Source organism: Dermochelys coriacea, chromosome 2 (genome assembly GCF_009764565.3).
Source record: "Dermochelys coriacea isolate rDerCor1 chromosome 2, rDerCor1.pri.v4, whole genome shotgun sequence".
Classification (NCBI taxonomy): domain Eukaryota; kingdom Metazoa; phylum Chordata; order Testudines; family Dermochelyidae; genus Dermochelys; species Dermochelys coriacea.
This window is the reverse complement of record NC_050069.1, coordinates 203,432,655-203,458,147: the sequence shown is the minus strand read 5'-3', so window position 1 is coordinate 203,458,147 and position 25,493 is coordinate 203,432,655. Positions and strand designations below refer to the sequence as shown.

The 25,493-nt window shown below is 39.2% G+C and overlaps 1 long non-coding RNA gene across 1 annotated transcript in view; it reads left to right on the top strand.

Annotated features, from left to right (window-relative positions):
* LOC122458956 overlaps positions 1 to 19,761 on the top strand; it is a 154,574-nt gene extending 134,813 nt beyond the window's left edge. The window contains exons 3-4 of the long non-coding RNA XR_006279328.1: positions 16,004 to 16,200; positions 18,838 to 19,761. This is a non-coding gene — a long non-coding RNA (uncharacterized LOC122458956). The remainder of the gene's footprint in view (positions 1 to 16,003; positions 16,201 to 18,837) is intronic.
* The last annotated feature ends 5,732 nt before the right edge of the window (positions 19,762 to 25,493 follow it).

Sequence of the window (25,493 nt, the reverse complement as noted above, 5' to 3'; positions counted from 1 at the left end):
TTACCTCTCTTACATATGTGTATGGGATTTAGCAAAGGGAACACACACGCTTCATTTTTTTCATAGGCTTCACATAGGCCATGTCTATACTAGAGAGTTTACAGTAGCACAACTGTACGGATGCTTTGTAAGTGCTGCTGTAAGATCTCCCATGTAGCTGCTCTATGCTGAGGGGAGAGAGCTCTCCCGTTGACATAATTAAACCACCCCAAAGAGTAGTGGTAGCTATGATGGCAGGAGAGCATCTCCTGCTGACATAGTGCTGTCCACGCCGGCACTTCTGTCAGTTTAACTTATGTCACTCAGAGGAGAGTTTTTTCACAGCCCTGAGTGGCATAAATTATACTGATAAAAGTGCTGATGTAAACAGTCATAGAAAAAGGGTAGAGAAGCTGGTCTAATGTAAATAACTCCAATTTCTACCCATTAGAAAGGTTTGCCTTTTTTCACATAAAAGAAGAACATGTCAGTATGCCAGTTTGTAAAGTGCTGTAGTGAGCTAAGTTTTTAATGTTGATACTCCAGGTCCTGGGTGTAATGTAGTATAAGGCACACTAGATGGTGTTCTTGCCACATCAGTGTCCAGCTAAGGAAAATGTTTTATCTAATATGTTGTGGAAAATCCCATTTTGAAAATAGCACTTCATTTTGTTCATGAAAGAAGTATGACAAACATAATGTTACTGAAAATCTTCACTGTGGGTTGGAAGAACAATGCATGCCAGTTTTGTAATTACAAATCTGCAGTAGGGTTGCTAACACTCCAGGATTGTCCTGGAGTCTCCAGGAATTAAAGATTAATCTTTAATTAAAGATTATGTCGTGAGATGAAACCTCCAGGAATATATCCAACCAAAATTGGCAACCCTAATCTACAAGCAGTTGATTTTCCTGAACCTCATAAATCTTACTTAAATGGCAATCATTACAGCAATTTGTTCTTCTCTGTTTTCCTGTTTTTCTAACAATGTGTTTTAGGTGTGAGAGATGGAGTTAATAATGGCTTCCTAGTTGAAATACATGACTTGCATTTTTCAGATGGAACATTTGCATTTGTATTATACTGAGCAACTCTTGTTTCACATCTTGCTTGTCTTTACTGGTTTGTTTACACTTGCCATGATAAGACCACTCAGGGATGCTGCACATTATTCAAAATTTAAAACCAGTTGTGGGCATGGATAATGCCTAGTTAAGACCACTGTGGCATAATCCTTGTTTCAGACATGGTGCTTGCACTTTTCCAAATATCAATATTTCTGTAAAGAGTGTGTTTGTGTGTGTACGTGGATATGCCCCTTTAAAAAAAAGTCTCCACAGGAGTTCTTGGTAATTACAGGCCAGTGAGTCTAACTTCAGTACCAGGCAAATTGGTTGGTTGAAACTATAGCAAAGAATAGGATTATCAGGTGCATAGAATAACACTATTTGTTGGGGAAGTCAGCACAGCTTTTATAAAGGGAAATCATGTCTCACAAATCTATTAGAATTCTTTGAGGGGGGGTTAACAAACCCATGTGGACAAGGGGAATTCAGTGAATACAGTGTTCTTGGACTTTCAAAAGCCTTTGACAAGGTCTCTCATCAAAGACTCTTAAGCAAACTAAGCAGTGATGGGATAAGAGGGAAGGTCCTCTAATGGTCAGTAACTAGTTAAAAAAAAAAGGAAAAAAAGTTTACAAATAGCTTGTTGGTTTTCAGAATGGAGAGAGGTAAAAAGTGGCATCCCCATGGATCTATGTGGGACTAGTGCTATTCAACATAGTCATAAATGATCTAGAAAAGGAGTAAACAGGGAGGTCGCAAAGTTTGCAGATGATACAAAATTGCTCAAGATAATTAAGTCCAAAGCAGACTGTGAAGAATTACAAAAGGATCTCACAAAACTGAATGGCACAGCAACCATTCAAAGCAAAATAGCAGAAGAAATTCAATGTTGATAAATTAAAAGTAATGCACATTGGCAAACATAATCACAACTACACCTACAAAAAGATGGGGTCTAAATTAGCTGTTCCCACTCAAGAAAGAGATCTTAGGGTCATTGTGGATAGTTCTCTGAAAATATTCACTTAATGTGCAGCAGCAGTCAAAAAAGCTAGCAGAATGTTAGGAACCTTTAGGAAATGGATAAATAAGAAGACAGTCAATATCATAATGCTGCTATATAAATCCATGATATATCTGTACCTTGAATATTGTGTGCAGCTCTGGTTGCCCCATTTCAAAGATATATTAGAATTGGAAAAGGTATAGAGAAGGGCAGCAAAAATGGTTAAGGGTATGCAACAGTTTCCACAGGAGGAGAGATTAATAAGACTGGGGCTTTTCAGCTTAGAAAAGAGACAACTAAGGGAGGATATAATAGAGGTCTATAACATCATGAATGATTTGGAGAAAGTGAATAAGGACATGTTATGTACCCATTCACATAACACAAAAAACAGGGGTCACCCAATGAAATGAATAGGCAGCAGGTTTGAAACAAATAAAAGGAAGTACTGCTTCACACAATGCACAGTCAACCTGTGGAAGTGGTTGCCAGCGAATGTTGTGAAGGACTGAACTATAACTGGGTTCAGGAAAGAATTAGACAAGTTCATGGAGGATAGGTCCATCAATGGTGACTAGCCCAGATAGTCAAGGACACAACCTCATGATTTGGGTGTCCCTAAGTCTTTGACTGCCAGATGTGGGACTGGACAACAGGGAATGGATCACTTGATAATTGCCCTGTTCTGTTCATTCTCTTTGAAGTATTTGGCATTGCTCACAGGCAAAAGACAGGATACTGAGCTAGATGGACCATTGGTCTGGCCCAGTATGGCCATTTGTGTGGGCATGTATATGTACATAGATAAGAATGGCCATGTGTGTATGTGTTTATGTAAATGCTTATGTAAATACTTGTAGGTATACCATCAAATATATACCAACAAGTATTTGAAAGCAAAGAACAAAACAATCAAGCAGCAATCTAGAGATGTTCCTGCTCCAGTAACCTAGCTCCAAGCTTTGCTGTACTTTGGGGAAGTTTAGATTCACACTTCACAGCTGGGCCTTATCTCTAGAATGGTTGAAACCAAAACCCTGGATCTGAATACCGTCAAACTTGGGAAAGTTCAGATTCAGATTTAGATATGAATTCTGGTGTATAGGGCCACCTCCATTCCTTCACTGAGAAGCAAACATGAAACATCTTAATAAGCAAAAATAGAAAAAAAAACAAATGAAAAGAAAAAGAATAAAGGAATAGAGGAAAGTAATGATATTTGCCTTAACTGCACACACCTGAGAGACAGGCGGCAAGAGGGTTAAGAGAGAGATTTTTTCAAAGGCACAAATGGCAGTTAAGTACCCAACTGCCACTGACAGTCAGTTCCTTTGAAAATCTCTTCCCATACCCCTTATTAAGTGATGATGACCAAGAGAGCTAAAGATCAGAGCCCCACCACCTATAAAAGCAGAGATCATGTCGTATCATTGATGGAGATACCGGGAAATATCAACTTAAGTCCATGTGACTTAGAGACTTTAATGAGAAGAAAGTATGAAGATCCTTCTGTAGAGCAATTCAGGGATGCTTAAACCACTCCAACACCCACTAGAGTGTTTATATGTGTGTGTCTCTTTGTGTGTTACTGGTTGTTCCCCCCCAAGTAGACTACACCCTTTAAGTATGTTGTTGAAACAGTGAGGGATCCCAGGGTTAAACCAGTGTCGTTCTAAAGCTGCTATAAATTTGGAGTTTTAGAAATCATTTTGTGTTTGTGCCAGACTGTCAGAGAACTACATTTTGTAAAGTGGGGATGAAAATATATTTGACAAATCGAGCTTAATACAGTCTTTGTGAACAGCAAAGCTTAATGAGAGAAAGGTAGCCAAAAAGACGCTACACGGCTGCTACTCTGATACCAGGAAATTGTACTGAGAGTTATCTTCCTTAAAATCAAGATGAAGTAATACCTGTTGCTTTCAGCAGACTTTGAGTTAAATTAATCAAGTTAATAAAGTAAAAGGGATTCTCTCATCAATCTTTCCATAAAACCTTAGGAAGGATTATTTTTCTTAACTTACTCAATATGATTTAATTTCCAGTTATGGTAATTGGTGATTCAGATAAATCAAACCATTGATTTATTGATTGTATTCCAACTGTAATATTAATTAGATCATTGTAATGTACTCTTGTAAATTAAGTCAAGAGAAAGTTCACCTAGCTAACAGTATGTTTCACTTAAACCTATATTTCTTTTATAACTGCTTGCTTAATCTTTTAATACATTTATAAAACACACACTGAACTGGTTTATTTCCCAAATCTTCAATGGAAACAAAGTAACTTATGTAGGAGAAAAAAAGGTATATTCCTTAATAGTCATTTCTGAGCTCATTCTATATTTCAGGACCTTAAAATATAGCCCTATTATTCCTGTAACATGTATATGTGAGGTCAGACCAATGTGAGAACTGCAAACTGTCTGTGGGACAGACAAGATTGTCCAGATCATTGCTGACTGTTGTATCCTTGCTTAGGTTTTTCACATAAGGTTTTAAAGTGCTTGGCTTTAAAGTGACAGGACAAATGTGCCGCCACCTTGCTCTGTCATGGGCTGTTGCTTCCTAGTTGCTGGTGTCAATCTGATGTGCTTTCAAGTTTGACTTCAGTGTATCTTTATATTGTTTTTATTGGCCAGCATGAGAATGGGTGCCTTGAATTAGCTGACCATAGAATACGGTCTTGGGTATTCTCAAGTTGGTCATATAAAAGAGATGCCCAGACAATTACAGCTGAACTTTTTATGACCATGCTTTAAATGCCAGATATCTGACAATGATTAAGGATTTTTATATTGGGAATCTTGTCCCACCATTTTACTCTGCAAACAGACCGCAAACAGTGCATATGGAACTGATCAAGTTTGCTGCTGTGAAAGCAATATTGTCCATGTTTTAGAGCCATATAGAAGCCTTGTGAGCACAACTGCCAAATACATATTGAGCTTAGTGCTTAGTCTGACACCCCTGTCATTCCACAAGCAGTGTGAGAGCATTCCAAATGCAGAGCTGGCCTTGGCTATCTGATGGGTAATTTAATCATCAATTGTGGCATTGTGTCATAGCATACTCCCTAGGTAGAAAAAATTCTCTCCAGGCTTGAGAGGAACATTGTTGATTTTAATAATTGGGTTGACAGGTGGGTCCCCAGCACAGGCTGGTACAGAGCTTCCCTTTTTTTTTTTAGGCTGATTGTGAAATCAAAATGATTGACTGCACAGTCAAAGCGATCAGTTATACACTGAATGTCATCAATCGAGTGAGCAACCAGTGCAGTCATCAGCAAAAAAAAAAAAGAAAAAGAAAAAAAGCTCCTTACTGAGTAAATCTGCCACTTTCATGCTAGCTCTGAAAAGTTGCCTATTGAACAATTTCACATCATGCAGAACTGGATAAATGCTACTCTATCAATGCCATGAAATGCATCCATAAGCATATGGAAAATGCAAAAAAGGATGGAAAAGAGTGTTGGGTGCCATTGGAAACAGGAAAGGGGTCTGATATCTCACTATTTTCCACCACCTTGGCCATCACCCTGTCATGGAAGGACTGAATAACAGACCTAACTTTTCAGGGCATTCAAAGATGAACAAAAGTTTCCACAATCCCTCATGATTTACAGAGTCAAAAGCTTAAATTTAGTTGACAAATATCATATAAAGACTACAGTTTGCTCCTGCCACCTTTCCTGAAGCTGACAGGCTGTGATGATCATATCTAGAGTGCCCTATCTAGACCACAATCCACACTGAGACTCAGGGAGGATGGTTTCAACAAGGCAGATGTTAAGTTCAATGTGACCAGTGCAATAATTTCCCCAGCAATAGAGAGTAGTGAAATGTTGTGGTGATTATCACAGTTTGCCCTCCTACCCTGATGTTTACAAAGGTGGACAATGTTGGCATCACTGAAATTCTGTGGCACTGACTCTTCCTCCCAGATAATGTGGAAGAGCCATATGAGGTGCCTCGCAGTGTGGTGTAGTACCCACTCTGCTTACAGCTCTTTGGTGGAATGTCATCTAGTCCAGAAGTTTTCCTTTATGACATTTGCTTGCTAGCTGTCATCTCATATGATGGGCATTAGTGCAAGTTCTTCTTTTAATGGGCTTTGTGGAAAAGCATTCATTATTTCCTCAGAAATGTCAGAAGGGTGGTTGAGAAGTGAACTGGAATATTCCATCCATCGGTCAAGTATTTCTTTTTTCAGTCAGTTACATTATAAATGGAAGGTAGGTCTATAAATTTTCCAGTACATACATTACATTTAGCCATGTACAGAAATATGTTAATTACAGCTAAATATCTGTAATGTTTTTTTCAATTAAAATGGTTATTTTGAGGCCATGAAGAGTTCATGCAGAGGAAGCAAATCTTTAAATATTCCAGATTTTTTAAAAAAATCTTGAGGGGAAAAAAATCTCGGCTATGAAAAGAGGGCTTCATTTCTTGTTTGAGAGTTTCGTATTACAGATCTGAGTGATTGGGATTGGATGCACAAGCCACATGGTTATGTTTCTGTTCCCTCATTAGATGAGCATAACTCTCCAGTGCAAATACTCACAAATTTAGAATTCTTCCTGCAATATTCTCTTAAAATTCACCATTTTGGTAAGCATTTCCAATATTATGCTCACTTGCTAAAGTATTTGTGAAAAGCTAATGCACAGGTGGCACACACAAAGTTGAAGTTAATTAATTTAAAATCTGTAATGAATATTTGCAGAAACATCTTTGCTATACATTCACACTGCATACTCCTTATGGAGGTGCACTGGAGGGGCATAGAGTATATGTACTCTACACGACCAACTAGCATGCGTATAATTAGCAATGTAGATGTTGATGCCCTGCTTAGATTAGTAGAGAAAAGACATGCCTGAAGCTTTAGGGTACATACCCTAATCCCTGAATGGCTCTCTACATGCCCACGCTGTGTCTCCCATGTCTACACTACACTTTTTGGAAGTGTAGTGTCCTGCTACCTCCCTAGTGCCAGAGACTTTTCCTGCTTTAATGAAGACCTTGGGCAGTGGGGAAAGGCTCCAGCTGCAGCGAACTGCTGGAGCCTTTCTCTGCTGCCTCCCCCCTGCCAGAGCCTTTCACTGATGCATGTAGCGACACATTGAAGTGTGGACACAACCTGCTTTTCACTGCAGTGTGTAACTACATATACCCTACACACTGCTGCCGGTGATATGGAGTGTAGCCATAGATTGGCTATATCAATATTGGCCTTTATGCATGTTTTGTTGTTTTGGTTTTGTTTTAAAATAATAAATTTCCCCTTGAAGTCACATTGCAAGAATAAGTAATACTTTGGATGGGCTTCTGGGGAAACTCTGGTGGCCTGGTGGGAAATTGGCTGATTTGCTTATCTGTAGCCTGATCTTGTAAACTACTGAGAAATCTGCCCCCAGTCTAGCAAAGCACTTAAGCTAGTTCTGAAATTTAAACATGAGTAGTCCCATTGACCTGTGAATAGTCTCATCATGGTTAAAATTAATTGTGTGTTTAAGTACTGACTGGGTGCAGGCAGATTGCTTACTCAGCACCTTGCAGGATCACGTCTTACATTTTCAACCTCTGATTTGCTTCCCTCCTTCTGGCTGGCCATAATTCTTATTTGAGATCATGCATGTACTTTACTGAAAAATACAGATCCTGTGGTGGATCCTCTGTCACTGCTGGAAGTAGAACCTGAGTATGGACATCCCTGGCCAGTTACATCCCTACTTGATGTGGTTGGGACAGCTGTCTGTTTATACTACATAAATGTGTGTGTGACTTCCTGTTTTAGGTGTTGCTCTAACCCTCCTTGTCTCTCTTACCATTAGTCAGAATTTCAAAAGATGACTGCTATTACAATATCACTGACATTTGAATATGCAAAATTTTTGAGCCATTCCAGAAGGGAATTCCACAAGCCAATCTGCAGGAAAAAAAGGGATCCTTGAAATTTCACAGGAAACAAAATCTTGAGGCCTTGTAAACTACCCAAAATGAACTGGCTAAATATTCTTAATGTGAAATTTGATCAGTTTTCAACCAGTCCTAGTATTATTCCATGCGTCAATGCATGAAATGGCTTCACTTTTCAAAGAATTTAATGATGATTTTTCAATAAATCTTGGAGTACGGGGGAAGTTCCAGAAGACTGGAAGAAAGCTAATGTTGTGCCAGTTTTTAAAACGGGTAAACAGGATGACCCAGGTAATTATAGCCTGATGTCAATGCCAGACAAAATGAAGGAGCAGCTGATAGTGTACTCAATAATAAAGAACTAAAGGAGGGTAATGTAATTAATGCAAATCAACATGGTTTTAAGGGAAATCTATCAAACTAACTTAATATCTTTCAAAGAGATTACAAGTTTGGTTGATAAAGATAATAGTGTTGACATAATAGACTTCTGTAAGGCATTTGACTTGACACCACTTGACATTTAAATTATAAAATTAACATGGCGCACATTACATGGATTAAAAACTGACTAACTGATAGGTCTCAAAATTTGATTGTAAACAGGGAATCCTCATTGGACAGGTCTGTTTCCAGACCTGGGGCCCTGCAGGCAGGGGAGAAAGTAAAATGGAGCTCTTACTGGTAAGGGGCCAGCTCTGGCCCCCCCAGATGGGGCGGGGCCTCGGGAGGAAGGTGCGGGGCTGGGGTCAGTGTCCTCCAGCCAGTCCATCTGTGCTGGCTGGCCCGCACTGCCCAGGGCTCCAGCGGCAATTTAAAGGGCTCGGTGATCTGGCTGCTGCTGCCACAGTAGCAGCCCTTTTAAATCGCAGCCCTGGGGCAATTACTTCTTTTGCCTGCCCCGCCCCCACCCCCTGTCCGCAGCCGGGGGGCACAAAAGGAGCAACAACTTTAAAGCACTGCTGCAGCAGTGCTTTAAGGACCCTGCTTAAAGCTCTGCCAGGGCAGCATTTTAATGTTGCTGCCTCTTTTGTGCCCCCCCCATTGGCGGCCCTGCTGGTAGGGACCCGGCAGGGCCACTGATGGAGGGCGCAAAAGGGGCAGCAACATGGCAGCATTTTAAAGTCAGCAGTATGGGCCGGTACTGGTGGCTACATTTTACTGGTACACCATACCGGCCCATACCGCCTTACTTTCACCCTTGCCTGCAGGGATTGTTTCTTGGCCCTGTGCTATTTATCATCTTTATTAGTGACCTGGAAGACAACATAAAATCATCACTGATAATTTTTGCAGATGATACAAACATAATGAAGAGAAGAGGCCACTGATTCAGAGCAATCTGGATTGCTGGGTAAACTGGGCATAAGCAAACAATATGTGTTTCAACATGGCTAAATGTAAATTTATACATCTAGGAACAAAGAATGTAGGCCATACTTACAGGATGGAGGACTCTATCCTGGGAAGTAGTGAGTCTGAAAAAGATTTGGGAGTCATGGTGGATAATCAACTGATCAGAGCTCCCAGTGTGAGGCTATGGCCAAAAGAACCAATGGGATCCTGGGATGCATAAATAGAGGAATCTTAAGTAGGAGTGTAGAGGTTATTTTACCTCTGTGTTTGGCACTGGGATGACTGTTGCTGGAATACTGTGTCCAATTCTGCAGCCCACGATTTGAAAAGGATACTTATAAATTGGAGACAGTTCAGAGAAGAGCCACTAGAATGATTCAAGGATTTGAAAACATGCCTGATAGTGATAGACTCAAGGAGCTCAATCTATTTAGCATAACAAATAGAAAGGTAAGGGGTGACTTGATTACAGTCTATAAGTACCCACATTTGGTAAACAAATAATGGGCTCTTCAATCTAGTAGAGAAAGGTATAATATGATCCAATGGCTGGAAGTTGAAGCTAGACAAACTGAGACTGCAAATAAGGCATAACTTTATAACGGTGAGGGTAGTTAACCACTGGAACAATTTTTACCAAGGGTCATAGTGGATTCTCCATCACTGACCATTTTTAAATCAAGATTGGATGTTTTTCTCTGGGAATTATTTTTGGGGAAGTTCTATGGCCTGTGTTATACAGGCGGTCAAATTAGATGATCACAATGGTCCTTTCTGGATTTATAGTATATGAATCTATGAAAAACTGTTCTCTTATCATGGTGACGCTTCCCAGAGGAATGGAGGGTTGTGAAGCACTTTGTTACCCCTGGCCATTAGTGTGAGTGTCTGTGCCAGCTGTGTATCAGTTTCCTGATTCCATCAGTTTCTGGCAACACAAGCACTATCTTTCAGGCCTCCACGGACCTCACTTTCTCTGTACAGGTTAGTGATAGGTACACACCAAACCTGAATCCTCGAAGTATCCCTCTGGAGTGCTCAGCCCCTGATCTACTGAACACTCACAGAACTCTCTGATTCTCTGTACCCAAAGGACCCCCACCACTCCCACACAGACACCCACAGCAGTTTACAAGAATCATCTCAGGATCACCACTCTGCTGAAAACACGGCACATAGGTATATTTATAGTGAAAATGAGAATGTTTATTATCAAAGAACCGAGATTCAAGTGACAGTAAGAAAGAATATTGGAAACAAATAGTTACATATAAAACTAAATCATAACACACTTTCTAAAGCCTAATCCTAACACACAAAATATTCCTCTGTTTCTTACAAGATACTTTACTCCAAGTCCTTTCCCAGCATTTTCTGATAGGATGGCTGGGATCCCCCTTTCATTAGATCGAGCCTCCGGGTAGCTTGTCTTCACAGACTGAAGGATGCCAGAGCAATTCTCTCCATCCCCAAGTATAGCAGAATAGACATTTGATCATCATGTGAAAAGAGGATTCCTTCCTACCACTGTTTCCCTCTTTTTGTTAATTTCCTTCTGAAGTCTCCATAAGCTCTTCATTAGCCTCAGTATGATAATAGATTCTATTCTGAGATACACAATGGTCTACCACTGAGAGAAATATTTCCCACCTGCTGTCTCAAGGCATGCTACCTTTGATTGACCTGGGTTTAACTCCAAGCCCTAGAGAACACAATTTTCTGCATATATACATACATTTTGCAATGATTATGATGTGATTACAAGTGTGACAGGCTTTCATTAGAGACAGGCTTTCATAATATCTTTTGGTGAACCCAGGCGATCCCCTGTGCCCTCTGCCATTTAGCATCCAGAGGTCCTTGGTTTATAATATCCCTTATAGTTCTTAAACAAATGACATCCTCTCCCTTGGTTAGTGTAAGGTGAATATTTTCTTGATTTATGGCAAAAGATTTTTTTAAGGTATCTTTACTTATTCATATTAGAGCTAATATAAAGCAGGTTGTATTCTGAATGTTATTTAATATTTAAGGGAAATTAAGGAAGTGTTCTGACTTTATGATCATTATATTCATCCTATTATGATTATGAATCCAAAGCCCCTTGAAGTCAAAGGTAAAACTCCCATTTTTTAAACTTTAATAAAAGGAATGTACGAAATCTTGAAAAGTAGTATCAGAATGATTTAAGATTTCAAGTGGCAGTGTGGACTAGTGGATAGAGCACTGGAATGGGACTCAGAAGACCTGCATTCTATTCCCAGCTCTGTCCCTGACCTTCTTAGGTAATTCTGTTCAGCTCTCTGTGCCTCAGTTTTCCCATGTGCACAGTAGAGATAATGATATTGACTTCTTTTGTAAAGCACTTTGAGCTCTATTGATGAGAAGGGCTATATAAAAGCTAGGTATCATTATTATGATCTCACTTGCCCTTCTAATCTGAACATCCTTTTTTTTCTGTAGATGGTCAAGAAACTTGACAAATCCTACATATATTGTGGAATAAAACCTACAGAAAAAAATCAGAAATGGAAATATGTCAGTCTAAAATGCATTCTGTATGCACTTCGGTTAACTCTGGACTCTCATGTGGCAGATGCAGAGTAATTGTGCCCAAGTTCAATTAGGATCAAAGAGTCTTTGTCTTCCCTTGGAGAAGTGATCAAGTTTAGCTAACATGTGATGGACTACTTTTCCTAGTCAGTACAAAACTTTAGTACTTATGATCACTTTTCATCTGTAGAAAATAGATTTTTTTGCAAGACAATTATTGATGAAAAAGGAAATTTGAGGAGGGAAGTTACAAAGTTAAAGACTGAGGAAATATTGTGTAGTAAGTATGTTTAATGCATGTTCATGCAAACGACCAGAAATACAGTATTACGTGGCTAAGTTTTGAAGCTTACAGAGCTCGTAGTTTAGACTGAGGTGTGAATTTTCCTGACTTCTTCATCTTAATCGGATGGGAATTATAAACATCATTGACTTTCTATAAAGGTCTGATTTAAAACCTGTTGAAGTCAATGGTTGTCTTTCCATTGACTTCATTGAGCCTTTGGATCAGGCCCTAGATTTGCAATAGTCTCGGGTCTAAATTGTGCTCACTTTGTCACAAGATAAAGATGCTCTCCACCAGGATGATAGATAGGCAAACAAAACATAGCTTTTGGGGGACTTGTAGAATTTTAAGAATACATTCATTTTGTAGTAAAACCCATGAATTTCTAATTTTTAACTTGTTTATACTGGATATTTTTGACCTCAGATGAGGAACTGCGCTAGTGTAACAATATGTTAGATTCTCTAGTCTGTGTTTAATTTTAGATGTATATGCTTAAAGTTTTTTGCTGATCTGATGTGTATTTTAAACAGTAGGTGGCGCTTTCCCTTTACATTAACATTAAATTGTAGGCTTGTTAGCATGTGCTATTGTTTGTGTAGGAAGTTCTTGGAGTTTTTTTCAGCCTGTGTGCATAACAATGATGTGCAAGATTATCAAGGAGTATTTTTTTTCAAATTAGAAAAGTATATGTGAGGAGTACAGAACATTGTTTTTAAAACGTCTGAGTGCTATATAATGAAAATATTAGAAAGAATCTGTGGGAATTGGAATTTGTCCCATAAGATTGAAGCAGAACTCATTATTCAGGAAGGTTAAGTGAAATTAAATTATGGAGGCCTTTCCTTCAGAGTTGGATTTGTTCCAGATCTCTCAGACGGTCATTATGTGTTCTGTGTACAGTACCGTGGGGAAGCAAAAATAATTAAACCTGAAAATTAGATTTAAATACTGTTAAAAGTATGACTCAAACCAATAAAAGCAAGGAAAGTCAAAGTTAAAATTGACACACCATCCTTAAATTTTCCTGTTCAATATCACTAAGTGTAAGGTTATCCACTTAGTGAGAACAAATAAAAAATGTAGGTACTTGCTTAATGGACTGGAGCTGAAGGAAACTTGAAATAGAAAGCAAGGGAGTGTAACTGATTAATTAATAGTATGAAAGTGGGTGGGAAAAGACTGCATGGCAGTGCAAGGAGAGCAGAGACAGTATTTTGATTGTATTTATATGTCAAATATGCACAGTAGTTAATTGTGTAACTAAGGAGATACTGATTTGACTGTCAACCTGACTGAATTACTCTTGAAATACACTTTTGACTGTTGTATTTGAAAAAGGGGCTTAAAGGGACTATGTGAGCGCCAAGGTTCATTTAGCAGTGCCCTCAGAAGAGGTGAACTTTAAAAGAGGTGACAAACATCCTTTGAATTTGTTGTTAGAATTTTAGTATAGAATTCTTAAAAGCTTTGAAGAGCTTCCTCTGAGGTATTGCTGCCAGCTAGGCCTGGTCTACACTAGAAAATTAGGTTGGTTTAACTACATTCACCTGGGGTGTGAAAAATCCATATCCCTGAGTAGAGTTGGTCTAAGTCCCCATGTACACAGCACTTTGAAATTTTCCATCAACCTAGTTACTGCCTCTCAGGGAGGTGGATTACCTATGCCTGTGGGAGAACCTATGTCAGCATAGGTTGTGTCTACACTGAAGTTCTAGAGTGGTGCAGCTGTGCCACTGTAGCATTTTAAGTGTAGACAAGCCCTTAGAGTTTGAAGTCTACACTTTACTGAGGTGAGTGAAGCTAAAGAGGGCGCAGCATACAAACCTCAATGACTTGAAGTGGAACTGGATTTGTTCCAGATCTCTCGTACGCTATTTTTGCTAGAAATCAGTTTTGCTGCATGGATGGTTTTACCTAGCAGGAGCACATCTGTTTCCACTATGATGACTATATCTTGCCAACAGAAAAAGAAAGGGACTAAGGACTAGATTTTTTTAAAAAGATATTTAGGCACAGAAAGATGCAGATAGGTACTGGTGTCTCACTTCCTTAGGTGCTTAAATATATTTAAGAGTCTGACTCCTAAGTTTGCTGCTGGTTTTAGATGACTGCTTAGATTTCCACACTAATTAACCAATATATTTAAAAGCAGATTAAAAAAAGTTTGTTAAATGTAACATGAAAACACAAATGGGTGCTAAGGCTCTGAGGCTCGAGATTAAAGGGGTACTTAATCATGTGCCTAACTTTAAGCACACAAGTAGTTCTATTAAAGTGAATGGGACTACTTGCATGCTTAAAGTCACCCAAGTGCTTAAGTAAACTCCTGAATCAGGGCCAGACACTGTGGGTTTTACTGAAGTATTGGTATGACATTTCCAATTTATTGTAGCATTTATATTTCCAAAAGGAAACCCCCTGTGTATTTCACTTATAATTACAGACCTAGTCCAAATTTGATCGAAGTCATTAGGAGTCTTTCTGCAGACCTCAGTGGCCTTTAGATCAGGTTTTCTCTCTCTTGAACTACTTGTTTTCACCTCGATTGCTGGTGCCTTCTTGATAATACATTATAAGCACATTCAACAATAAATAACAGCAAATAAAATATTACACTGTATTTCAAATGAAACTTAGCTAATGCCATAAACAGTGGTTGGTGAATGGGAACAGCGCCCCTCAAATGAAATAAAACCTTCCTGTTCATGTTTAGTTTATATTCATTTATCATACATAATATAATCAGGAAATAAGAAAAAATAGTTCGAGAAGGGAGATACTGGAATAACAGTTGCCAGGGCAGTATAAATATAGACAAAGAAACAGATTGTGATAGAGCAAAACAAAAAGCAACTGAGAGAAAAGCAAAAATGGCACATTCAAAGGAATTACTAGGGTAATGCTGCATATTTCATATGAAATGAAAGTATTTGGTACATGATGACAAATATTCTGCTCCAGATTACTAAACTTTTAAGCAAATAAAATGTATTGTGCACAACTGGTTTAGGTTTTACCCCCAAATATTGTTAAGGGTAGTTACAAAACATCTAAATTAAAAAATGGAAAATACCTGTTAAAATGTTTCATTTTTCTTTAGCAGAAACAAATTCCACTACTTTTAAGTGTTATTAATTTGGAGAAGCACCTAAATGACTGACCGATTTAAGTATCACAGTGACTACCCATTAAAATAAAATGAAATGTTTAGATAGGTTAGTAAAGTTTAAACTTCATGACATGAGCGCACTGTCCTAAGCAAGCACTAGACACTTTTTGTATTTTTTTCTCTCCTGGGTTTTCAGAGTCAAAACCAAAAGCTCACTGAGGATGTGTATACACTCCAATGTAAACCCAGGATTAGTGGAATTTGATTCAGCTGACCTGTGTCAGGGAGCTCTGGGCTTGAACGTCTACATTGCATTTTAATCCTAGGTTAAAATGTTTTTTGACCCGTGCTCGAACCTAGGGCTGTGGCATCCATGCTGCGGTGCACAGATCCGAGTCTAAGTAACCATATCCCAGAGTCTCTACCTCCATCCCTCCCCCGAAATGTTGCCAGTCTAGCCATAGAAACATGGTGCAATCTGAGAAAAAACTACTGCCCGCGCTGCATGTTTCAGGAAGTTTGAACAGCCTGCCACCACAGCCTGCCGAGCAGCCATTTTGTTCTGTGCACTCCCAGCTACAAGAGCCAGCAACATGAAGGAGGTGCCTTTTGATGGACTTCTCTTGCTTGTGCTTTCACTCCTGTATCAGGAAACTGACAGAGCATCCATGAGGTGCTGGTGGACTTTTCAGCAGTATTTTCTGTCTCACCTGAAAGGTACCGGATAGATTTCCTGATGGATCTGCAGGAGAAGGCGGCAGAGCAGGAGGAGTACCCTGGCACTTCAGACTCTCACTGGAAGATGCTGATGGCATAGCTGCTGATGACCCCTGCATAGTCTGGTGCTTCTGGTGCAGGGCCACAACTACAGACAGGTGGGACCATATCATCATGCAGACTTGGGATGACCAGCAGTGGGTCCAGAACTTTTGCATGAAAAAAACAACATTTCTGGAGCTTTATGAGCAGCTTGCCCCTGCCCTCAGCATAAAGAAACACATCTGAGGTCACACTTGCCTGTGCAGAAGAGGGTTGCTATAACCACCTGGAAGCTGACCACATCAGACCAGTCTGGGGTTGGAAAGTCAACTCTTGGTAATATGATGGCAGAGGTAACCAAGGCGATCAGGCCTGTGGTTTACCGCAACATGGTGGGCATTAATAATATTCCAGAGGTAACTGCTGGGTCTGAGAAAATGGGGTTTCCTTACTGTGGCTGTGCTCTTGGTGGGACTTATGTGCCATACTTTGTCCTCCATAAGGAGCACATGAGTACATAAACTACAATTGTTTATGCAGGCCCTCATAGACCACAGAGGCAGATTTATGAATGCCAATGTGGGCTGTATAGGAAAAGTTCACGATGCCAGTGTTTTTCACCATTTGGGTGTCTACAGTCATGGACAGGCTGGGATACTATTCCCACCAAATGACATTGACATAAATGGTGTTACTGTCCCCACTGTTGTTCTGGGGAACCCCACGTATCCTCTTTTACCTTAGCTGGTGTAGAATGGTTGTTGAATGTGCTTTTGGCAGATTAAAATCACATTGGAGGTGTCTCTTTGGATGCCAATGCAATAAATGCTGTCTGCATGACTGTGGCTTACTGTGCTCTTCACAAGCTTTGTGAAGCCAGGGGTAAGTCATTTCCCCCTGAATAGACCTATGACAGTGAGGGGCTGCTGGATCGGCATCCTCAGGCAGAAAGTGGAGCTAACTGTGCAGGGGCTGGTTGCACATGTAGTAGAACTCAGGGATGCTTTGTGTTCTCACCTTGCATGGCCCCAGGGGGAATAGTATCTGTATGAATGTGCAGGAGGTGGAACAGGCTCGTTTTGGGGGCTGGCAGTACTTGAGTGCGGAGTGGTCTTGATTGCCATGCAACGTAAGTCAGAATGACATAATGAACATGACTGAAAATTAATTTGCTTGTGGTTGGTGCGGGCAGGGGCAGCACAATGGCTGTACAGATGGAGTTTATTGAAAATTGAATGGCTGTCCCTAGGTAAATAGAGGAATACTGTTTGCTTGGCAATGCTTCATTACTCCTCAACATGTTTTTAGCTTTATTATCTCAAATCCCGATTGTGTGACATGATGCACTGATAGTAATAAACTTTCTTGAAAACATAAACATGCTCTATTTGTAAACAGGTCTTAAAACAGTAAACCACTCACACAGTCTTGGGCAGGCCAGGTGCCATTACAAAAACCAGACACCCAAAAGGAAAGGGGAGGAAACACTTAATACCCAACACAATCCCCCTATCACTGCATGTCCCCTGGCCCTAAATTCTCCTTTCCCTTCTTTACATGTGTATCCCTCACTTGGTGGCTGGGGAGGGGTGGCAGTTTCTATAGGACAGGGATCGAAGAAGGAAGGCTGCACAGCAGCCACATGAATCCAGAATGCACAGACCACCCCAACATTGAGTTGTCCAAGCTACTGCTGATTTGAGGTATGTTGCTGGGGCATCATGCCACGGTGTGGGAGAGGCAGCAGGGACTGGTGCTCTTGCAGCTGTTATAAACAGAACTTACTGGAACAATTCTCTCTGTCGAGCTTTGTCCTCTTCCCTTAGCCACCATTTCTGTTCCAGTAACTGCTTTTTCAGGTGCCTGCTCCCTCACTGAAAAGCTCTCCTCGGCCCCTCTGCCTGCCTGTTGGCATAGCATTATTCCAGTCTTTTGTCCCTCTTCCTCTGGTATTGGACCTGCTGGTCTGCCCTCTCAAGAACATTAACAGAAACACTGCCTTTTGGAATGGTCCGTGAGGGTATGTTACACCGGGGATTAAGTTCCTGAAGAACAGCAGGCAGTACAGGCTGAGGGTCCTGAAACAGGACAAAAACCAGAGGGTTAATTTTTAAAGTAGCTCTGTGGAGGAGCACAGAATAAATAACTGTGGAATCTCAAGGACATAAAATGTAACAGTTCTAAAGAGACCCTACACATTTTGTGAAAGGAGTGCTTCAAAGCTCACCCTGTCTCTTGACACAGCCTTGTCAATCATAGTTACAGAATTGCAAAGGCACTTGTAAGTTTAAAATAAAACTTTTATGCTACTTTATAAAAGTTTCATAACTAATTAAATTGCCATACGGAGGTTGCCCAGAAACTGCATGTTGTGGTGAATAAACTATTCAGCCATATTTTTTTGTCCAACTCTACCCCTATCCTGTAAAGATTTATGCAATGTGGGCTTGGTCCTTCTAAATACGGATCCTGCAAAACACTTAGGTCCTGATTCAGTGTGGCATTTTAGCACATGCTTAATTTTAAACATGTAAGTAATACTACAGTAGGATTACTCATAAATTTAATTATATGTTTCAAGTGCTTTGAGGGATCAGGACACTTTGCAGAATTGAGCCTGACTCAAAGATTTGCATAAATGCATAACATTTATTCAGCATTGGAGCTTGCAGGATTGGAGCATTGGTCCCAGTTTTGTAACAACTGCGCATGGGCTTAATTTTATTCACCTTGATGGAGCATATGTGCATGTGTAAAGTTAAATATGCATGAAAGTATTTGAAGAATTGGAGTCAAAGTTTGTGTCTGTATATGTGACAGTTCTGCCACAGTTCCAAATGGAACTCAGGGAATACTCAGACAAGTGTTTGTTGCTCAGCAGAAGGATTGCAGCATCAATTCATATTGTCAAGTAAACTAATGAATACACCAGCAGGACTGGATATGAAATGACTTTCCAATCTTTTCTATTTATATTATATTCTGTTAGTGTGAAATTATTCAAGAGGTATACCTGATAATGATCTGCAATTGTTCTGCTTGCATTTTCATGTGGGAGAGAGACAGAGTTTGGGGTAGAGCATCTGAGTGGTGTACAGAATGTTTATTTAACAAACCACTCACATTTAGTTTTTGAACATCATTAATTTCCTGTATAGCTCATTCATTAATAAGATTTTCTGTAGTATTTATTGTGGTATAATGGGTCTTCTCACATAAGTAAATGTTGAAGAAATGGGCCCCAATCAGCTAAGGTCTTGGGGCCAGATTTACAAAGATAGTTAGGCACCTACCGATATAGATGCTGCCTAGTGGAATTTACAAACATATTTAAGTAGGTTAGGCACCCGAGTCCTATTGAAATCAATGGCAGTTAGGCACTTAACCTGCTTAGTTACTTTTGAAAATCCTACTAATCTCCTACCTGGATCTTTAGCTACCCAAATACATTTGCAAATCTTGCTCCTAGTCCTTCTCCTGTTGAACTCAGTGGTAGTTTTGCCATTGACTTCACTGAAAGTGGAATCAGGTTCTTGTACTTTAGTATTTATTGACTGCAATAAAATCCGATTAATAGGAAAAAATAAATTCATTTTCTACTCTGTCATCCACAAAGAACTGTATTAAATAAAGAAGGTACAAATATCAAGGGCTATCAAGGACTGAAGTTCAATACATAAGTGTTGGCTGCTGAAATTATTGCAGACACTGATTATGTTAAGAAAGGAGGTGGAGTGAAATTTTAACCCCACATTTACATGAAAATATTTCATGATTTTCTGAGTATTAATATAATGCATCTTAATGCTCAAGCAGAACTCAATTTTTTGAGGTTGTGTGTCAGTGCTCTATTATGGCTATGGCTCTTCATTTTTAATAGATGAATTACTGAACATACATCTTATAGAATTATAACAAACCACAAATATGAAATCTGTGTTCTTGCTAGCTAGTTACACAAGTTAACCAAACAGTATATAAAATAGGAGCTAAGTTTCAGAATGACTCCTTTGTTTATTCAGAAGAGCCCTGAGGTTTGACCAGCCACCCTTTCTGCCCACCTTCAAATTCTTTACAGAGAGGTTCTTGCCTGTTAAATGTATTATGATTAATTGTCTTCATCTGTGATTTTCCTCACAACTACAGTAGCATTCAGCATTACTAATTCAAAATGATGTGGATCTAAGCCTTGACTCTGAAAGGTGCTAAGGACTTTGCCCCTGATCCAGCAAGCACTTAAGCAGAAGCTTAACTTTAAACCTGAGTAGTGTCTCATTAACTTCAGTGAAATTACCCACATGCTTACAGTTATACATAAAGTCATAGAATATCAGGGTTGGAAGGGACCTCAGGAGTTCATCTAGTCTAACCCCTTGCTCAAAGCAGGGCCAATCCCCAATTTTTTCCCCAGATCCCTAAATGGCCCCCTCAAGGATTGAACTCACAACCCTACGTTTAGCAGGCCAATGCTCAAACCAGTGAGCTATTCCTCCCCCCAAGTGGTTAGCTGCATCCCTGCCTGATAGCTCAACACCTTGCAGGATCAAGCTAATGTTGACCATTTTCCCATTAGAACTTAAAATAAAGGCTAAGAGCCAGAATGTCCAGTACAATGCAGTTGCTTTGCACTGCAACCTTGGCGACTTTGGAGTGATGTGTCTGACTCTGTGAGGATCACTCCTGTGTAAGGGGGATCCTCCAATGATATAGACATGGTATGGAGGCTCCTTCATGCCTCCCACCCCATACTGCCAGCATAGGTGTTATGGTTGGGACACTCCGATTTTGCACTGTTTCCTGACTGAAGTTTTGGTCCATAGGGGTTGTTTGCAGTCAGGGTATTTTAGAACAGCTTCAAGGCACACAGTGGCAGCAGATTTGAAGGAGCACAAAGTAAAGCTTTAGGTGGCTTTTGCAGCCCACTGCCCCACAGCTGCATAGTATACAGTGCAGCTGGACCTCATGACCGACGTCTAAAATAACATTGCATTGCCAGAAACTGAGCAATAATACCTCTTCTTTCTATTTACAGTCAGATCATCCAAAGATGACTATGCATTTCTGTCAATTTTTGAAAAACAGATTAGGGTTGGGGTTGAAATCTTTTAAACAGCTCTAGCCCAAGAAAAATGTCAAGCTCTGAATTCCTAGAATATAGTCTCTATAATTGAAATGCTGACAGATTCTTAATTACAAGACAAGGCCACACAAATGATGTGGCAAACTGGCAATGTGCTCTGTGCTTTCATTTATTGCTTCTCTGGGAGAAAGCATCAGGATGCTGGCTGCTGGTGTTCTAAGGACAATGGCTTGTATAAAGGCTGTTTTATTACTTTAATTTTAGTCTTCCTTTGGACTAGAAATGCTGGAGTATGCATGTTTTCTGAAGTAAATTCTGTAGTAACCCCAAAACTGGCTATGTGACAGTAAATGCCATCATAAGTAAGAGATTCTTCTTGAGACCCATACCAAGAATATACAAGCTGATGTGCAATTAATAAAATGAAATAATAAAATGCACCCCCCACACCCAACACACACCATTGATAATTAATGTAACATGGCTAGGAAGCAGATTGTACATTATAAATAAGAATCTATGAGACTTTGCATTTACTGCAATGTTTGATGTTTCATGTAGAATAGACTCTACATATATTGGTCCTGATTCTGCAAGCAGATGCTGGGCTGATACTTTCACGTATATGACACCACATTGACTTCACTGAGGCTTTGTGTATGGGCAAGGGTCTCCTTGCATCGATCCAATTGTAGGATTGGGGCCATTATCTATAGAAATAATTGGAGAACTATAAAACGAAGTCTTTTGTGGAAATAATTCTGCAGTAACTAATATAGTGGTGATACAACTTCACTTCATTTGGAATCCCAAGATATTACAATTCATGGAAATAATACAATAGTCAACATTATAAATAAGAACTAGAAATGTTGTCCTGTTCACAAGCATTCTCTTTTGTGTCATCACATACCAGCAAAGTGAATTGATACATTTCAGTCCTGTGGGCCTGATCCTCAGGTCTTCCTTAGATTTACTCAGCACAGAACCTAAAGGATGGATGCTAAAACCGCATAAAGTCACCTCTGGGCTCCCTGATCTTAGTGGTAGCCAGAGTGCAAGGCACCCCATGCCCCTTACTGCTGCTGCCAAGCCCCTAGCACACCCTCCTGCCTCTGTACCCTGTGAAGGGTGAGTCAGGAGAGGACTGCATACAGCCTGTTAAAGCCAACAAGAGTTGGATCGGGCTCTAAGTGCTCACCTGTATCCTTTTCTTCCCATTTATGTAATGAAAATCATCTTGATGGTTTTTTCCTTATGTAAATAGACTCTTCACATTTTTGCTTATCTTTTTGCTCCCTGAATCTCCTATTGTTCCTTATCTTCACTCGTGTGCTTGGTTCACTTTTTTCACCTATGTGCTCTCATTTGTTACCTCTTCCCTTTACACTTTTCTATCTTTTCCCCCGACTGTTCCCAAGACCTGGAATGATAGATTCCTGTGCCAGATTCCTCCATTACATCCTCCCTCCAAACTCACTTTTTCCACCTTGCTTTCTTTTGTTGACTTCTCCTCCTGTGATATCTCTTTCTGCATTCTTTCTCTACTTAAAAACATCTGAATTCATAAGTTACTCCCTATGTAATATGGCTCATTTTTGTTTGTTTGAAACCTTATCCCTTCTTTCCCCAACCCTATCGTTTGTCTCTCAGTCTATGCCTGTGTAATTTAAATTGTAAATTCAAGGCGTGTGTGTTTTAATCTTTATAAAGTAGCATACAAAATATTGGTGGTATACGATTATTAATAATAATCAGAGTCAGAACAAAAGAGATTTATTTAAGTCACTTGAAAAGTATATTATGCCTACCAAATACAAGAGTGGTAAGAGGTACGTCTGCTAATGTATCCAAATGAGTTCCTCTATTTTAATAGCCTCATGAGAGAGAGAAACTAATGAAGCTGTTATTAAGAAAGGAAGGTAGTTGAGTTGGAGAAGACTAAGAAGCAGATGAATCAATATTAAGGTGATCTGTTATACTCTTGCTGAGCTCAGGTTACTCTGCAGTTCCTTAATTCACTAAGGTCTATCTTTTCTCTTCTGCAGTATTTGTACCTCAGTTGTATTTGTATTATACACCAAAAGTTGTTTGTGACATATAATAATTGATTAAGTGTTGAGAAAAGTATAATGATGAGTTAATACAAAAGGGAAACACAAATATCCTACAATGTGCATTCACACAGCCTGATTCAAAGCCCATGGAAGTCATTGGAAAGAATCCAAATGACTTCCCTGAGTTTTGGATAGGCCCCATCATGCACAATATGCATATTCACATGTTTCAGAGTAGCAGCCGTGTTAGTCTGTATTCGCAAAAAGAAAAGGAGTACTTGTGGCACCTTAGAGACTAACAAATTTATTTGAGCATAAGCTTTCGTGAGCTACAGCTCACTGCATCCGATGACTGTGACAGGGTGCTTGGCAAGAACTGCTGACTCAGCCCTCTGTCACGCCAGCTCCCATTAAAGGAAGTAAATTGGAGCTGGCTAGAGAAAACCTGCGCCTAATTGGTGAATGGGAGACAGCTGCCTGCCCAATTAGCCTGGGAGGAAGAGAAGGGAAGCAGAGTGATAGCTCTTCCCTCCTGGGTGCAGACACTGCAACCCAATCTGTGTATGGTGAAAAGATGGTGGGAGCACAACCTGTAAATAAATGGCACCAGTGGTTACTGAACTCCAGGATCTCCGAGTGACTTTGTCAGCGGAGCAGGAGCCGGAAGCCGGAGCCAGAGCCAAGAGGGCCCAGCAGCACCCTGCTACATGGACTCATTGACATTAGTGGAAGTTTTAACATTTACTTCAATGGAAGTCAGGATTTGATCTCGTAACTTCTGGAGAATAACCTTTGCTTTAGGACATTCAGAAAAGGGTCTCTCTCTTTATTTTCCTTTTGTCAACCAGGAAGTATATCTCAATAACTTAGTAACTCCACCTTAAGGCACTATATTGACATTCCTCTTGACTCACTATTTTTAACTGGTAACCTCTTCTCTTCTTCCTTTCCTGTTCTCCCTAGTTCCTCTTTCTCTAAATGTATTCTTTAAGAAAAAATAAAATCTGGCTCCCTCAGAGCTGATGACAAATTTCATATTTCTAAAATGATTCAAATGAATACTGTACAAATGGTTTCTTACAAGCAGTTATACATAAGATATAGCTGAATATGTAATACAAGGATCATCATCTACTGGTATATAAGAAAATGTTTTACTATTTCTAAATATGTAGGACCAATAAAGTTGTTGCACATTTTAAATGGCTGTTGGTATACTGCTTTTAGCACAGGATAGTTAATCCCTTCTGGAAAGACAGTGTGGTCTGTCTCTTTCTTCATCATATACTCATCACCACAGTTTCTAGGCATTCTGCAATTAATTAATTGTACCCTGTTCTCATTAATCTTAAAACTGTTCATGAAGATGGTATAAACACATTCTATACTCTTCTTTATAATAAGCATATAACTTTTCCCATACTAATGCTAAAAATAATTCAAGGAATTGTTTAAGTAGAGATAACGCTGTTTTATTTAAAGTGGGCTGAAAAATGAGGTTTTAAGTCTTAAAATATTTTAAGTTTTTATTTTATTCAAAATATTTTATGGGAAATTTGATTTTTTTTCAGCAAAATTCTAAATAAAATGAACACTTTCATTTAATTGACATTTTTGTTTTGATTTTCTAAACCAAAACATAATTTTTTTAATCTAGTACTTCTTGCCCTTTTTCCTTTGCTCAGGGAGGTTTAAAATGAAAGAGAAAGAAAGGAGAGAGATTTTTTTTTCATTTTTGAAAATCAGAACTAAATGAAAGCTTCAGTTAGAAACTAAACACATTTTTATTTAATTTTCATTGTTTCACTGAGCAGCTGAAAAGTTTGTCAAAATTGGTCTGTGAAACATTTTGACAAGGCTTCATTTTTCCATAAAATAGATTTAATAAAATTTCATATTTCTCTACATTTTAGAATCTACCAGATGATGTATTTGTGTTACAATAATCAATATTTTAAAAAGAAAGAGAAAGACATTACATCTGCCAATACCTCATTGACATGTTTAGGGCTGTGGGAGGTGAAATTTTAATAAGATACCAAGCACAAACCCAACATAGTTTTAAATTTGGTGATCAGCACACATACAGTCAGTTTGTCAATGATCAAAGGCTTCATTACAGCTTTTAAGGCATGTACAATTAAGTTAGTGAGATGAAATTGTGTTTGACATACTGATAATAATCGTGACAAAAATGTATTTGAAACACAAATGCTTCAATAGCTAACATTCACAAATTTATTTACAGTAGGCAAACAATTTATTTACATAATATGAGTGAAACTAAAGACATTGACTACAAATGTATAAT